Raw genomic sequence first — 14,648 nt, 5'->3', positions numbered from 1 at the left:
ACCTCCATGGGCAGCCCATTCCACTGCCTGACTTCTCTTCCAGAGTTCTTTTTCTTAATACCCAATATGAACATCCCCTGGCACAATTTGAGGCCATTCCCTCTCGTCCTATTGCTAGTTACTCAGAAGAAGAGGCTGTCCCCCACCTCACCACAACCTCCTTTCAGGGACTTGTAGAGAGAAATAAGTTCTTCCCTGAGCCTCCTCTTCTCCAGATGGAGCAATCCCAGTTCTCTCAGCTGCTCCCTGTAAGACTTGTGCTCCAGACCCCTCACTGGTTTCATTGCCCTTCTCTGGGCACACTTCATGGCCTTGTAGTCAGGGGCCAAAATGAATGCAGTAGTCAAGATACGGCCTCACCAATGTGTCAATACAGTGTTAAAAGAAGAACTGTTGTGTATTTATCACAACCCTACTATACAACCCTAATGTACAACCCTACTATACAACCCTACTGTACAACCCTACTGTACAACCCTACTTTGCAACTCTACAACCCTACTGAACAATCCTACCCTACGACATCACTGAACAGCCTTACCACAGTACCATACTGCTTTTGCAAGCAGCCTGCTGTGAGAGGGGAATCACTAGTTCTGCTCTGTCAGATCATCAGCACACTGATGGGCTCCTGGAATGGAGGATGGATACTTGAGCATTTAGACCATGGGAAAAAAATCGGGTAGAAGGGATCTTGAGCATCATGTTCTGCATCTCATCACCTAGGGTTGGGGTTGTCTGTACCATTGCTCTCACAACCTGCCCCTACACTCTCCTGTGCTGCAGTGCTGTGTCCTTCTCTTCCCTTCAAACATTGCTTTCTTCAAAGGAAGAAGACAAACTGTGCTTGTGACAGCACCAGGAAGGGTTCAGCAAGTGACAGTTTCAAGGAATTGCTGTAAACTCCTCTGATCAGAGATTGCATTAAAGAGGGAACTGCTTCCATGAAAACACGTTCAAAAGGAAGACCATTTTTCTGTTTTCTTTTTTTTTTTCTTTTTTTCTTTTTTTTTTTCTGCCAAATGATTAATCCATCTTTGTTAACGCATCCTCAAATGCGTTTTGAAACATCTCGCTTACTGACGCACGCTTCTTTTTACCAGCTACTCTTTCTCTCAGCAATGCTGATGTTGATGCTAATTTTCAAAATGCAGAAAGAGAAGCAGTATTTTGCACCAAGCCTTCTGGGAAAGGCTATTTCTCCCCACAGAAGCTATTTTTCTCATGAACTTTTTGAACCACCCCAATGCCAAGACACCTTCTGGCTTCCCCAGGAGCTGTCTGCCCCAGATGTCCTCTAGGGCTTACGTGTCCCTCCAGGTTAGCCCATATGAATGACCCACAAAACTGTCCTGCAGTTTCCTGCAGGAAGATCCAACGGTGTTTGGGTTGTTCACGCTTCTTCCACCCACTTCGTGCAATACCTCCCCCTTCCCTTAGATCTCAAGGACTTCACAGTCTCCTGAAGATGATGGTCTGGAGGCTAACGAGGAATACACTCAACCTTTACAGACACTGTGATTAAAGATTACTGGAGAATGTAGGAGAAGTAAAAAAAAAACAAACAGAAAATACTCCTTTTGGTTTCTTCCTCCCAGCTTGTTGCAAGCATCCCAATTACCAAGCAGATCACAGGGGCTCTGCTGGAAGACATTGGTATCCACAAATTAGCAGGCTGCAGCGGGAGCAGTAATTAAGGAGGCTTTGTGTTTGCACGGGTTTGGGGCTGTCACTGCTGTTTGTGTGCTGCCTGGATCCAGGGTCCCCTTGCACACCCGGGCTCTGAGAGCCTGCTGTGTGATGTGGCAGTTTGCATCGGTTCTGCCATGCTTCTTAAATAATTGCTGTGTTTTAGGAATTAATTATAGTGATTGCAGGCGAAGGGACAAAACGCAGCCAAGTGGCAGTGGCTCGTGGGGACGTGGGTAAAGCACCACTGCCTGTGGGCAGGAAGCATCGTAGGAAATAGGAAAACATCCTTTTCCCCCACGTCTCCAGGTGGAAAAGGGAAGACACAGGCAGCAGGCCACCTGCTGGATGGGGCAGTTGGGAAGATGTGAAGAACCAACAGGCACCATCTGCTACTGGAGCAGAGCTGCTCGGGTCTGTGCTCTGCTTTCAGTGGATCAGGGCATGGGATTTGCAGTACCACAAGATTTGTAGCACAGATCTGTTTGCAGCAGATGCCTCTGCCAGGAAGTTTCCCCCTATTATGAAGCCAGTATTATTCTATTCTTAATTTAAACCTACATTACTTGTTATGCAATTGTGTAGAGGCATTAAAAAAATCTCCTTTTCATGTTGTTTATCATCTCTAAATATCAAAGCTAACAGCCTGAGTTTCCTCTGCTCTTTACAGAGTGCCTCATAAATCACCGCTGACTGCTGGGATCGCTTTGGCCTCTCTTCCCCATCGTCCTATCTGCAGAAATGGGCTGCACATTTCCACGTGGATCGGGTCTGAATTGGCTGTCTGAACCCAAAGATTAAAGAAACAGCAACCTCTCTCTCTCCTACAACTCATTTGTTTCACAAAGGCTAAAAATGGCATCACCTAATACAGTGCAATAGTCTTTCCCTTTCCCTTTCCCTTTCCCTTTCCCTTTCCCTTTCCCTTTCCCTTTCCCTTTCCCTTTTCCTTTCCCCTTCCTTTTCCCTTTCCCCTTCCTTTTCCCTTTCCCTTTCCTTCTCTTCCCTTTTTCCTCTCCTCTCCTCTCCTCTCCTCTCCTCTCCTCTCCTCTCCTCTCCTCTCCTCTCCTCTCCTCTCCTCTCCTCTCCTCTCCTCTCCTCTCCTCTCCTCTCCTCTCCTCTCCTCTCATCCTTTTGTGTAGAATCACAGAAGCACACAACATCCCAAGTGGAAGAGACCCATAAGGATCATTGAGTCCAATACCTCCTCAGCAGCAGCAGGGGCTGGGTTTTGAAGCACTCCTGCTCACTGAAGGAAGTATGCAGGGTCAGCTGGGAAGATGCTAAGAGAAATCACATAGTTTTTTGCACTTTTTTTCCTGACAACTCAAATACTCCATAAAACACAACACCACTTCCCACTCCCATCTATCTAGAAGCATCCCTTAATGTAGTGGCATAAACTTGATGCTGACATTCTCAGCTTCCCCTTTTTCACAGAATCACAGAATCACAGAATGGCCAGGGTTGGAAGGGACCTCAAGGATCACGAATCTCCAACCCTCTGCCACATGCAGGGCCACCAACCTCCATATTTAATACTGGACCAGGCTGCCCAGGGCCCCATCCAATCTGGCCTTGAACACCTCTTGGGACGGGGCATCCACGACCTCTCTGGGCAGCTGTTGCAGCACCTCACCACTCCCCCTGATTCTTTTATTTCTTAAAGGCTTTATAACAGGCTGACTAATTAATGTGCATTTTGCGAGGCCTAAGAATCCATGAGCATCCTCAGGAGTCCGAAGAGAAAGGTCATCCTGTCTATATCCAAGGCAGATCACCACTAGACAGGTAAGAAAATGCAAGAGTCCCTTGGCATTCTGAATACTTTATCTGCCTTCTTATATGCTCACAATTGGCTATTGTAAACCACGTTTTCTCTTCACCAAAAATACAAAAGCAACAGAGATGCATGTTTCTCTGCTGATGCTGGTGGTGCTGCAGGTCTAAGGAGGCTTTCTGGTTAGTGAGGGAGCTGCCCATATATTTTTGTGTACAGGGGAGCTGCTTGCAAGGCTCACTAATTAGAGGGAAAATATTTGATCTCCATAGGCTTTTGGTGAAATATCTGAGAAAGGCAGCAGATGTTGCTGAAATTATTTTTCATCTGTTTTCCCCTGTTTTCTTACCATGTTTCATCTGTTTTACCCTGTTTTCTTACGTGGTGCATCAAATTAAAATTCAATAAACTGCTCATGGCTATTTACTGGGGAGTGCAAAAAACTTGCTCTAGATTAAAGCTGGTGCCTCATCCAGTGCAGAGTATGTGCACTCAACCCAGCATCCCTCTACCTTACTTCTGAAAGCCACAGATTACCCAGAGCCCTCAGCAAGGAGTTGTCAGACTACCCAAAATATGTTGTAGCGCAGCCAGCCAGTATTTCTCCATGGGGTCTGATGTCATCCTGGCAAGTACAGCATCTAGATGATATGGATTTGTAAGGATCTGCCTTGTATTACTCATTTTCCCAGTAGTTCAGCTCTCTGATAGCCAGAAAGCTTCTAATCAAGCTCCTCAATCCAAAAAGAAAACCAGCAGAGATGTAGGACAGTCTTGATGACCATCCACGACGTCTCGTGAAGGAACCTGACTTCTTCTGAGTGGCTTCAGGTGAGGGAATTTTGAAGACAAGAACCTGAATCCAGGTGTGATCTCTTCAGTTCTAAGAGGCTTGAGAGACTGAAAGCTGCATTTTGGAAGTTTTAGCCCTTGGACGTGGTGTGTCCTACATCACGGGCAGCACCATTCAGAGAGCAACCACAGACCTGTCTCTCTGGAGAACCATTCCAAGGGTCCATAGAGAATCACTTACACAGACTGGACATCAAACGCTGTCTCAAATCCAAAACCACGTGGTTTTGGTTGTAGAGTCAAAGCAAGCATCTTTATGAGTTTGCTTGTTTTATTTCGACCCAAAATCATCGACAGGACACTGCATTCAGGCCCACTGGACAGGTCAGTTAATTATGTTGAGTGAGTCAATAGATGGATCAATTTATCAAATGATAAATAGAGATTCTGCTTTCATCAGGGTAGTGAATATTAATTGATTTGACAGGCAGAAGCTTGGTAAAACAAGTAGAAGTTGCATCAGGGCATCACTGTATTAATTAGCCATGTTGAAGCTGCTTTTAGCTGCTTCCGAAGTTTAATCAATATGCTACATTTGAGTCCCAAAAGGCTTATGGAAACAGCCTTTGAAATCCTCTAAATTGCTGCCTCTGTGAGGTTTTAGACTCTTTACTTATTCTTGTTCTGCTGTTTTTCTTCTTTATTTTTTTCTCCCTCCTGCAATCAATAGTGACCCACAAGAATTGGTAGGGGTGGGTTTTCTTATTTGTATCACAAATTTGCATTGGCTAGGAACAGAAATGAAATGAGAAAGATCTTCTGTTTTAGTACAATAATAGTAATAATCCTGGACATTAATGAGCTGCCCTCTGTCTTCCAGTTTCTATATGCAGTAAATTACCTCTATAGACTTAATCTGATGTGAATGAGCAAGGCACCAGTTAAATCATGTTTTCCTGAGCCCTTGCATACTGCTCAGACTTTGATTTAATACAAAGTAAGGTTTGAGCTTGCTGATATGTTTTACTGAGCGGGAGGAAGGAGAAGGTGGAGCTGGAAACGAGGCCAGAGAATTAAACTATGCAGAGAAGGGGATGGAGGCCCTGGGACTGCTGGGTGCAAGGGTGGTAAGGGTGGTGATCCAGGACTGCCCTGGTGGCATCCATGCCACTGGCCAGCTTTGTGTGTGTATGGGAACTGCTGAGTCCCAGCCTGATTGAGCACCTGGGGAAAGCACCTGGGGAAAGCACCTGGGAGCACAGGTGAAGGCAATGCAGCTGTGTGACTGGAAGTGGTGGAACCTCTCTTCGACCTCATTGAATGGCTGACTGCCGCTGGGGAAGGATCTCTCTCTGAAGGTCCCTCCTTGGTGGAACTTTCCCATGCAAACCTGGAATCTTCTGATATGGGTGAGCAATCTTCTGCCCTTCTTTTACCTTTCTGCTGTGCTGCTCCTTCCATCATAACACCTTTCCCATTGTGTTGATCTGTCCAATTGCTGCACCAGCTGAGGTTTTTGGTATATCTGCATGACACGAAGGATCAGAAAACCACCATCAGGGCTGCTGGTCACCACCCCCATATGACCTGTAAACTTGCAGGGATCTGAAATACATTTTCTAAACATGAGTTTCTGCCCTCATAATCATGGTGGCTTTTTGCTATTTAGACTTCTCATTCCTTTCTAAGACAAAATATCTTCAGATATGCCCACAGTGGGTTTCTAGCACGCTTCCCCCATGCCTTCAGCAATTCTGTGTGTGTATTGACTTCCTGAGGTCGCCACTGCAGATGCCACACCAGTGCAGTCAACACAGGAAGACCAACATTGCTTGAAACGTTACTCAGGGCCCCAGCATAATTATAACAATTACAGAGTCAGGCCCTGAGCTGTGCTTTCTGACGCACGCATCTGCCACGTGGGTTTCATTGCATGTGCAGATCCTGTCGTTAATAATGGAAGATACCCCAATCTCTCCAGGGGCAGCAGTCTTTGCTACGGGCAAGGTACTAAATCACACTTGAAGTTTCTAGGCCAAAATGTTTTACTTTTTATTTTAGAGGAATGAAGTTCCAAACAAGTGTGGGGTAAATTTCCAGGCCTGATTAATCTGGCTCACCTGGTGATATGGAGAAAGGGGAGCAGCCTTGTGGGAGGTGGAAGCAGGACCATCCTGTAGAGATGGCATAGAAATCATTAGGTGCAATTATTGTTTTTAAAAAAAAAAAAAGTCTTGAAGAGCACTCATGCTTGCCACCACCCCCCAAATGCAGAGTTAACTCTTTCCATATCTGTTCAACCTACCAGCAGCATTTTTTTGAAGGTACCAGCAATTTCTCTGCTCACAGGCCCTGCCAACCTTCAGTGTTACAAGCGCCATGGGCTTTTGAGCCAGAAGAAGGCAAAAAGCCAATTTTAATTAGTGGTATTTTGCAAGCCTAGGTTGGCCAGTACCTGTTGAAGCAACCTTTGCTGCCTCAGTTAATCCCTGCCACAGTTGCAGCAGATGGAAGCTCCTCTAGAAGGTGACTTGAGGAGACTCTGACATTCAGGCCTGTATGTCTTTCCCATTTAGGTGTCCCCTTGTCTTTCTCTTTCTTCTACACCTTCATCCAAAGGACCATGGATGTGATTGCAGTCTGCATGCTGTAGGGTGCGTCTCAGAGGGATCTTCATTCCTCCCAGCCTTGAGCACCTGTGATGCAGAGGTCCCAATTTTGAGCTATTCTACCCACCTCTTTCCGTCACACAGATGTCCTCAGATCTGGTGACACAGCTAAATCCTCTTTCCGTGTGGGATGGCAGGTTGGGAAGCTGATCTGGATGCAACTTATGCATGCTGGGAGCTTCTCTGAAATTGTTGCACTTGTGAATGTGGGTATGGAACAGGCTGTGTAGAGTCAGGGCTCCCTCCTGGGCTGTGAAGAATGGCAGCAACAAACATTAATAGCTTCTCTTGAATGAGCGAGTGTGAATGCTCAGAAGCCCAATTAGTCTGTGACTTCTACAGAGGCTTCCCACAGAGGAGGACAAAAACGTGGAGCGGGGCTGAATGGGGCAGAGGACAAGAACAGAACAAAAATTAATGTTCTGCAGCCAAGGGAGCCCCTTATTTGAGTCCCTGTGAGGCCCAGGACCTCAGGGAACCTGTAGGACTTTTGTGAAGGAGTCTGAGTCAGCTTGGTGGAGGTCCTGGCAGAAAGCCGAGGTGCAGAAGGGGCACACCAGCAGGTTGCCATTGCTTTGGAAGGCAATGCAGAAGGCACTGTGGTGAAGTGCTACATGGGCTTCAAGGGATCAGCCCTTCTCATCTCACCTGGGCTTTGTTTGTGGGCTGCTGGAAAGACAGGGACAGCATCTGGGACACCATAGCATGTGTGGAAATAAAGGAGAAATTTGAGCAGGAGGCACTGAAGGAAAGCCACTGGGCTGCTGACCTTGTGCTCAGGCTGTTTGGGTGGGGGTTCAAATCGTGCTAATGGTTTCCAGCACCGCTGCCCTGAGCAATGGTGCTCAAACCTATCCCTATGATTTCTTCCAGAGACCTTTGAAGTGCTTGGTGGTGTGCTGAGGAAGGTTCTTGGATCCCAAAGCAAGAAGCAAAGCCACTTGGTATGTGGGATATACTCCCTCTGTCATTCCAGTGATGTCACTCCCAGGACCCTGATGTGATAGAGACCCTCCTTGTCTGTAGGGTTAGCCTTTCCTCTTCCACTCATCCCCATTCTCGAGGGTAAAATGCCCTTTGCTGAGTAGGAAAAAAATACAAGCCTCATGTCACTGATAGTTTTAAAATTATAATGGAAACCTTCCGTCAGTGGTGACACAATTACCTGCCCATTTTCCTGCTCCACCTCATTAAAAGGAAAATGTTACAATTAAGGCACGGGCGGGAGGAACAGATTAATGTTCTGTTTCTAATGCATTGATGAATTGGCACTTAGTCAAGGGGTTTAAAAATATTAAACCCTCACAAAAGCCATCCCAGAAGGGAATGCTGTCTGCTGAGGGGCACTTCTTAGTGTGGACTGTTGGCTATCCATCATTCATGTTAAAGGGATGCAGTGGTGTTTGCAGTGGGAGTGGGATTTGCTTACATTTGTCTGCTGGTGTTCCGTGGGGTGGCCACGTGCTCCATGGAAGATCTTCTCTAGGTGTTTCCCTTCACAGAAAATCAAATTCTTCTTCGGTTTGTTTGGTGCATTGTAGATATAATTGGACATCAGCTGCTGTTATTCTTGCTTTTCAATCCCTTTTCTTTCCTTTTGGCATGTCTTTGTTAGGCATGGCTTTGTTCCACCGCATGCAAAATTGCTTCATTTTTTTTTAATCCTGCCTTCATACCAGATCCTTGCTACATGAAGGGAATACTGAGCCTGGCAGAAGCGTGAGCTGGGACATTGCCTTTCCCCACCCCAGCTCCCATTTGCCTTTAGGAACTCCCTGGCCCTCTATGGGAGCCACCCTGAGGAGCAGGATGCACTGCCTGCAGCTGTAAAGCTGCTCCAAAGGGGGTGTGAAAATCTATACCCAGATTCTACACCCAATTCTGACATTATCTAACTCAATTTCAGAGCCTTTTCGTGGCCTTAAGCTGAGACTTGGGGCCCGCCATGCCCACATTTGCTACACCGCCAGCAAGTCTCAGCCCTCCTATAATGAAAATGTCACTAATGATAAATATTTATAGGGATGCTTATCTTTATATTTACTACCTTGACCTTTATCTATTTGGATTTTATTTTAAATTTTATGCGGCTTGCCTTTGCCTCTTCCCAGCCGTGTGTTGCTGCGGAGCAAGAAGCTCTGCAATGGCTCCGAGATCGCTGCTGCATTATAAATACGTGCACAGTACATACAATTACAGAACTTTAATGTCTGGTATAATTACTGTCTGCAGTTTGCATTAATGCTCAGGGTGATATAGTGAAGCAAGGCGCTCAGACACTGCGAGATGCACGTCCCGAGGGGCAAAGGAAAATCATTGCTCGCGATCCTGCGATTAATTATTGTGCCTTGCGTGGAGAGGCTGAGATTCTTCCCAAGCACTTCTTGCACCCACGGTTGATTGAAATGCCTACGCAGGAACGATGCTGCTGCGCATAGCCTGCAGGCAGGGCTGTGCTTCATAAGCAAGCAAAGGTCCTCAGTTTTATTCTTGTAGTGTTGCAAGGGAAAATTGAGGAAAACAGCAGGAATGAGGAGGAGAACATGAGTCGATGCATCTTAAAAAGTGATGTGTGTTCACTTGCAGGAGGCTTCCCCCGTGCATCACCTGGCCCAGGACCCAGGAGGGTGTGCCAGGAGATGCTGGGAGCTCGCTCTGCTCCAGAGTTTATTATTGTGAAACTTAATTAATCGCTTAGCTGAATGAAATTATTGAATTATTGATGGAATTCAGCAGATCCATGGGGGCAGCTGGATCAGAGCATCAGGGATGCCCCAGGCTGAGCTGCACAGGGCACCAACCTGTTGTAGCTCCATGGAGTTTTTGAATTGGATGCCAGTGTCGCTGCCCACCACAAGAAATGGGCTGAAAACTAAAGGGCTTGGTCATTTGCAGCTTGTCCTTGCTACCAGTTTGGGTGTTAGAGCAGTGCAAGTGCATATACATGTTGCTGATGTAGGGAAATAAACCACCTCAAATCACCCTCACACACACACACAAAAAAAAGGAAAAAAAACTCACTAGGTCAGCCCTTATTTTTTGGTCACGGCAGCGTCAGATGTGAATCCTTATGGCTAAGTGTGCAATCACAGCAATTGAGTGGGTTCTGCACATCAGGGGCTGAGAGCTGATGGGAAGAAGGAAGGGGAGGAACCCTGGAAAATTCTGTGTTGTAGAAGGACAAGGATGGATGACAGGCTGCCTCCAGGTAAGGAGACATCCCAGTGCAGTGCTGGGAGGACTGAGGACCAGATTTAGCCAAGGAAGCCGTCAAGGAACAGAGCAGCTCCCATGGCCTTGTGGAGAAGGGAATTCCCAAGGGACAGGTATCTGGAAGCCTTGGTTGAGTCCCATGGATGATTTTCTTCTGAGGAAGGGGGGGGGAAAAATTGAAGAAATAAGATAATTGGCTTGATTGGGCTTTGCTGAAAATCTAGAAAAAAGGGAAGAGAAAGTGCTGAGACAGCTCCTTTCTGTGTCTTTGAACTTTAGGCTTTGAAAAGAGGTGCGGAAAAGCTTAAGGAATTAACGAGGACTACTGGGAAATCACTCACCAGGAACTTTCAGTGCTCTCAACTCAGGAAAGAAATAGGAAGAAAATCCTTTATGTGTACGTATACATGCATCTATGCACTTAGATACATACGTAGCTGAGAGCATGATCCCTTCAGCCTGCCATTAATCTTCTTCCCCAATGTTTTCGTGCTGCATTAATGATGGGTGTTGTTGACAGGGTGGCTGGGAGGGTGAAAGCTGCATTTCCCCATGCCAGGGGCTGCAGAGGAGGCAGAGGCAGATACCTGGGGCTCCCTGGCAGCGCCTGTTGAAGATCAGCCTTGATCAGAATAGGTCTTCTCACAGGAAATATCAACTTTTTGTCAAAAAAAAGCCTGAAGATAAATATTCCTGGATGAAATCCTATAAAAAGCTCAGACTGACAAACTATTTTTTTTCAGGCACTTCTTTTTCTCCCAACAAGAATATATCTGTCAAGAGAAACAGATGTTCTCTATGAAAAATCTTCTTTAATTACAAGTCTGTCAAAAGGAGGTGAGATAGATTTTTTTCTTTTTTTTTTTTTTTTTTTACTGAGCCCATTGAAGTGCATGCAATCGGCCAAGGTTGAAAGGCATGGCTCCTTCCAGAGTACAATAGCTAAATAATTTTCTCTGTTGAGCAGGAGCAAGGCCACTAGCCAAAACACAGTGACAAACCCACAACCGGCAGCTGAAAGCTCCTTATCCAGAGCTCAGGACATATGCACATCACACCAAACGTTGCATAATAAAAGAAGAATGTCTGAAATCTTACACTTCCAGGTGATTATTGAAAGCTTGCTTTTTTTTCCTCTCCTTCTCTCCATGCATCCAGTAAATACTTTAAAAGACACGTGGGCACTCGCTATCAGCCCTCAATTTGAGGCCAGCCTGCTCTGCAGGGGCCTTCAGACAATGGCAGTGGGGCATAAATGTTAGAGGAGGTTCCTCTGGTGTTGTGTTGTCCCAGTGTTGGCACAATGTGTTATCCAGGAGAGCAGAGTTCTGCTGGAAATAGGAGCAGGACCACAAGGTTGATATTTCTTTATTTCTGGGTTCCAGAAACTGGCTACTACGTGGCTGAATAGTTGGATGAAAATAATCAATAGTTCTTGTCCACTAATGAATGATTTTCCAGCAGTTGCCAGTGTAAATAGGTTTCATTAAAACAGCAAATCCTCCCAAACAAGAAAATTAATGAGAGCTTATGAAACCTATGAAATTGCATGGGTCTGACAGTGATGACAAATCTCAACTATTGTTATTTTTGGTAAACAGATTTTCTTTTCAATTTTCAGCCTTGTCACTTAAATAATAATGCTGAGCAAATCCCACTGTTTCTTTCCCAGAAATCTTCACGTGTCTCAAGCCTCAAATCTGTGAATGGTTTCAGCCCCAGGAAGGAAAATGCCCCTTTCCTGAGCAGCTCCTGTGCCCTTCTTCAGCTCCTGTCATCCCTGCAGCTGCACCGATAAACTGGGAATTTCTGGAGTTTAATTTTCAGATGAGCCCGCTTCAAATCAATGGAGCTGCTGCTTTTTGTGACTCCTGGGAAGGAGATGGCATGGAAACAACCCACAGCCATGCCCAAATAAGAAAACTAAAAGAATTATTGGTTTTGGTCAACCTGGAACATGGCTCTTTTTTTGCCCTGACGTTTTCCTAGAGGAAAGTGAAACTCTTCGTCTACAGATTCAAAAGAATCCCAAAGGCGCTCTGTCAGACATCTCCCAACGTGCTCTCAGTTATTGCTGGATGGATCACAAGCTCTCCAGGGAGCAGTGAAGATGTTTTTGTGGGTTGCAAAACCCAGGTCAAAGCTCAAAGCTGATAATACTCAATTCCAGTGTCTGCTTCTTGCTTCCAGAGAAGTTATCTGCTTGTTGTCTTTGTCTTCATCGTCTTCATCTTTGTCTTTGCTTTCTCTTTGTCTTCTTTCTCTTTCTTTTTCTCTCTCTCCTTGTCCTTCATTCCTCCAGCTCATAAATCCCCACCTCCCCTCGTTTCCTTCTCCCCTTCGTGCATTGCGTGGTGAATGCAGGAGGCTCTCAAAGGCAAGAGCAGGCTTGGGACACTCTTACCCACAACAGCAGCGGTGAACAGAACCCAGGTTTTCAGCCAGGAAATTGCACTGGTAATCTCCTTTGAGGGAGGCACTCCCATTTTTCATGATGGTTGGCCCTTGTGGGATATGGATGAAAAGAGAAAGCATTTCATTTGCTCTTTGAAAACTGGAGCTATAGATCAAGGCCCCGCTCGTTCCCCTGAAGACTAGAAATGGGATTTTTGCAAGAATTGAGGCTATCCTCTCTGAAAACTAAAACAGTTATCTACACTTTCATCGAGAGGTCAGCAGTAGAGACTTTTCTCAAACAGCTGGATAAATCCAGGCTGTTAGTGCCTCTCCTTCCCGCTCTCCTCTGTTATTGCTTTTCATTACATGAAGGGTGAGGAACAAGCAAATACCTCTGCTTCCCAGCTTTGCCCTTGCCTGTTTGTACAAAGCAGCCAAATATTTCCTTCTGACACTCAGGACCCAAGTACCTTTGGTGTCTATATTTTTTCCCTTGGATGCCATGGTCTGGATGCAGATGCCCAGGGCTGCTTAATCCTAGCAGATGGCATAGAAATGTTATTTTTTTGGACGTGGGCACTCCTCCATGGGTGCCACAGGACCAGGGCATCCTTTGTCACCTGGACCCAGTGCAATCTCCTGTGACACTGGGCAGGAGGGTTTGCGGAGTCACGCTGCATCCTGCGTCCCTGAGCCTTGCAGCCATAAATCCTTTGCCTCTGCCATAGCCGTGATTGAGCCTGCCTGGCTTAATTCATTCCTCCAGAGCCCACACGGTTATGGCAGAGATGATTGCCTGCTCAAGGAGCAGCACTTGGGATGAAATCTTTTCCTCTTGAGAGTACTGCTGGAAAAACAAGGCAGCATCCATGAGCTACCAGCATCCCTGTGTAGGCAGTGTCTTTCCTTGGCCACTTCTTTGCCATGCTCTCATCCTTCCTGACCTCTCCCTTTCTCTCCATTAAATCCTTTTCTCTTTGCTTCATTTCTGGGTATGTCTCTTCCTATTCAGTTTCCTCGCTAGGCGCTGGAGCTGATTGCAATGGTGATCCAGCAAATCACAGTAGTGATGCTGCTGATGGAATAACTCCTTGGGGTTCCATGCAGTTGCTGTGCGGGCGCTGAGTTTCAGACAGCAGAAAAGGAGCAGGAAAGTCTGATGTTTGGAAAGCTGCATCAACCACAGCTTTCATCCCCACCTCGGGGAGATGGGTTTTGGAGCCCTAGCAGTCTGCCCACCCTATGGACATAGCCAAATACCCCTAGTTCCTTCCCAAGCACTGCTACCCAGAGAGGTGCTCTGTCCTGGCTAAGGGAGCTGAGCACAAATAACTCACAAATAATGGAAATCTCCACCATGTGCCCCCAGCATTGGCACAGTTCAGAGCCCTGCGAGAAGTGCACTGCCTTGTTTGTCACCTGAAGCACTTGGAAAAATTACATGAATCCATCAAAGTAATGAATCTTCTCAGCAGTGGCAAATAGACAGAGACAGACAGGCACTCAGCTGAAACAAGTCATCTTTAAAAATTAATACAAAATAAACAGCTGGCCTTTCGCTCCGCTTCCAGGTGGTGGCTGTGCGGTTTGGGCGAGGGCTGGGCAGAGACCAATGATGGTTCCCAATGGGAGCATGTCCCTGGGGCAGGGAAGTGTCCTCTGCTGGGTCCCTGTCACCGCCACAGTGTCACCTCCATCTTCTGCTGCTCCAGGAACGGTGGTGCAACGCAGTGGTGGATGCTGCACGGTGTGAGTGACTGCTTAGGAAACAGCCAAATCTTTGTGAATGCCAAAGCCTCATCACCTCCCTACAGCCTTGCCAGGCTCCTGCCAGCACTCTGGGCTCCCACATCGGTTTGTCAGTGTCTGATGGAGCTTGTACACTCCTCAGAGGACAGGTTGAGCTTGCTCTCCTGCTTGTCACAATATGGGCTCCATAAATAATTAACAGCGGTGCTGCTGCCGCCCCCGAGCTTTGATTTCATTACTGAGGAATAACATGCCCACCTATACATGTGTGTATGTACATGTCTGCGTGTAATACACCTCTGTATGTACTTACATTGCTTAAACATCTGTTTCACCAGCCAGCCTCTCTGCTTTTCCTC

At 46.4% G+C, this 14,648-nt stretch overlaps 1 long non-coding RNA gene across 1 annotated transcript; it reads left to right on the top strand.

Annotated features, from left to right (window-relative positions):
• The first annotated feature begins 5,543 nt into the window (after positions 1 to 5,543).
• Positions 5,544 to 10,982, top strand: LOC125697504 (uncharacterized). Its single transcript, XR_007378812.1, has 4 exons — positions 5,544 to 5,670; positions 7,804 to 7,874; positions 10,423 to 10,540; positions 10,887 to 10,982. It is a non-coding gene; the product is annotated as an uncharacterized LOC125697504 (long non-coding RNA).
• The last annotated feature ends 3,666 nt before the right edge of the window (positions 10,983 to 14,648 follow it).

The sequence above is a fragment of the Lagopus muta genome, chromosome 9, assembly GCF_023343835.1.
Source record: "Lagopus muta isolate bLagMut1 chromosome 9, bLagMut1 primary, whole genome shotgun sequence".
In the NCBI taxonomy this organism is placed as follows: Eukaryota; Metazoa; Chordata; class Aves; order Galliformes; family Phasianidae; genus Lagopus; species Lagopus muta.
The sequence above is the reverse complement of the archived record's forward strand: the minus strand, read 5'-3'. Positions and strand labels throughout refer to the sequence as shown.